Source organism: Vicugna pacos, unplaced genomic scaffold (genome assembly GCF_048564905.1).
Source record: "Vicugna pacos unplaced genomic scaffold, VicPac4 scaffold_20, whole genome shotgun sequence".
NCBI lineage: Eukaryota > Metazoa > Chordata > Mammalia > Artiodactyla > Camelidae > Vicugna > Vicugna pacos.
In genome coordinates, this window is record NW_027328741.1 from 29197256 (window position 1) to 29200232 (window position 2977).

Sequence of the window (2977 nt, forward strand, 5' to 3'; positions counted from 1 at the left end):
ACAAGTTTTACACAAATTTCATTTTAAATTCCAAAACTTTAAAATTATTTTATTTATTTTAAGCATTATTTATACTCTGTTCACCAAACTGCTATAAATTTGTGTACAAAAGGAAGAGATTGGTTTTATTTCATAGACCCCAAAATTAAATTATTTAAAAAGATTTTGTGGGGATAATATTTGCAGATCACACTATAAAAATAAGCATCTTATATGATTCATTTTAACTGGATGAATGAGAAGGAAACACTGGCTGAATGTTAATCTTGGGTTGCTAGGAGACAAGACGTTTTGTGATGTCACAGCTACTCAGGTTGAGAACCATTGTGATGGCCTACCAGTTTAAATGTGCAGGCTTGCCAGAGCAGCATTTGAAGCTGTAGTGCTCAAAACCATGCCGAATAGAAAAGTAGCTGCAGAAAAATTTATTTGAGATGGCACTTGTTTCTTCAGAAATTCAAGATAAGTTTCCTAAAGATGGGCCAACTGGTTCAGGAAACTCCAGTAGATCTCTATTTTGTGATCAAACATTCTCTGGGGACTTGGACTTGAGGTCTATGATTGAAGAAATTGATTCTCTGACTTTGTCAGAAGGATCCTTGATAAAAAAGACCATATTACACACATTGTGTCTCTGAACCAGTTGGAGATAATGATTTTCGTTCTCTGACATTTCCAAGAAAACTCTGGAAAATGTATGGGAGTGACCAATTTAAATCCGTCTGGTGGGATGATAATGGATCTTCCATAGTGATTGATGAAGATGTCTTTAAGAAGGAAGTTTTGGAAAGAAAGGCCCCTTTCAGAATATTTGAACCTGGAAGTATGAAAAATTTAGTTATACAGCTAAAGCTTTATGGGTTTAGGTAATTGCGGCAGAATTTTCAAAGATCTACCTGTATAGCTGTCTTTATAGCAGAAGAAAAAGAAGTCTATATTTTAAGCAAGGTATTCACAAAGTTTAGTTACCACTTGGTAACTTAGATATAAAATTTAATTTTGTACATCAATCTATGGTAATATAAATGGAAAGTTTTTGAAAATTGTATAAAACTACTAAGGCTATAATTCTTTATTTTTTATAAAAATGAGGATAGTGCCTTAAGTAGTCAAGATTATGATAAACTTTGCTAGCAACTATGAATCTTAACATAAATCTAAATAAAGGTATTAAAGCTGTTTTCAAAAGTGGCTTTCACCGTTACTGCAAATGCTAACTTCTTAAATTTGATGACTATATAATTTAAATGTGTATATACGAAATAAGGAATTTCAAAAATAGTCAGAATTGCTCATATTTTGATATTATCTTTGCATTGTAAACGTGAAATCTGAGGTTTTATAGGTTAGGCTTATTGTAGTCTTCTATTTTGGTTTAAAATATTACTAAAACATTTCTACTTTCATTGTAGCTGCAATTCTACCATATTTCAAATTTTAAACGAGGCTGTCCCCAAATTTTAGTGAGAATAAAAATAAGATTTGGGATTAAAAATGTCTCTCTGGTATCTTCATTGGCTGAAGATTTCAACAAGAAGCACTTTATAGGAGGGGGTAATATGGATAATCATAATTCTGATTTTGTGGCTGACACTAGTGGAGAAAGTGCATTTTTACCTTCTCCAAATTTAAACATGCCTCTTAACAGAAAGCCCTCTACTAGCCACATAATTGGTGATACAAATACCCCGATCAGAGGTGATTTCTCCTTCATCATCAGTGTCAGTTAGACCATGAGAACAAATTGCAGTGGATCAACGTGCTATTTTAAATCAGTTGACCACTATCCACAGGCACTCCCAAAGCAGCTACACTGAAGCAAATGGCCGTGCTGTGAACTTCATTACAACTACAAATTCTATTTCTCATTACAGAATCTTGTCTCCCATACAGGGCAATTATTTTGGACTGATGGTGGAGCCTTCTACTTTTCCAAATAGATATCACAACATATCTGCCAATGAAGGTCGTTTTTCTAAACTTCAACCAGGGAGAAACCCACGGTTTCCAGTGCCAGTGATAGCTGATACATCAGCTACCTCATTTTCAAGGTCAACTCATCAGCTATCTTCAGTTTAATAACGTCATCCTAATTACAATTGATCTACCAGAGGACTACCAGATTATGCAGGATAGCAAAGATTAAAATTTATGTTGGCAAATGTCGACATATATCTGCAATATTCTTATTTGAACAATAAATATAAATGTGTACCTGTATTGTCCTTATATTTTTTAAAATAGAGTAAAGATTTAAACGCGAGATTAAGTTAGCGTTTAAAGAAAAAAAGAGATATTTGATTGATATGATCATTTGATGGAACAATATGAGAGTAAATTTATATAATTTCTTGTAAGGAAGAAGAGAAAATGAAGAATTTGGAAAAAGACAAAAACATGGAGAGAGGGAACAGTACTAAGTGGTTTCTGGTTGATTCTGGAAAGTATTTAAAGTGTTAAAATATGATAGGTTGGAACAGGAGATAAATGCAGGAACCGGCCCAGGAATCATGGTCTCTATTATGTCATCCCTGGAATCATAACAGTCACGTGATGTAGTCTCAGATGGCACAGTCAGCATGAGGAAGAATTTAAGAAGTAATTTTTCCATGGTCTTCTTTGTGCTGTTCTCAATGCATTTCAATTGGTGCTTTCTTTTCCTCCCCTCAAGGGTCTGCACTATATTTTCTAGTGAAAACTTAATGTTACTTTTATATGCCAGCCAAAGATATGCTTACGTCCTCAGAGGGGCACTTAAAGCCTTTCCAAATCTAAGTCCACATCTCAACATAGTTTAGTCATTTCTTTATAGATCTGGCATCTGACTACCTTGGAATATCTTTATGTTTCACTGTATCTGGAGATATATCCAGGAAAATGCTTGTCAACCATATTAACTCCAACCTCAAAACTGTTGCTCCAACTCATCCTTGGACTTAGGATGTCCTCCATTTACCTACTTAGATTTTCCCAGTCT

General features: G+C 34.1%; 1 long non-coding RNA gene across 2 annotated transcripts; it reads left to right on the forward strand.

The window, feature by feature from the left end:
- Positions 1-589: 589 nt before the first annotated feature.
- Positions 590-2220, forward strand: LOC140694188 (uncharacterized). 2 transcript variants are annotated; one of them, XR_012069929.1, is made up of 2 exons: positions 590-823; positions 1894-2220. It is a non-coding gene; the product is annotated as an uncharacterized lncRNA (long non-coding RNA). The 2 variants fall into 2 exon arrangements; XR_012069928.1 differs by having other exon boundaries at positions 732-948.
- The last annotated feature ends 757 nt before the right edge of the window (positions 2221-2977 follow it).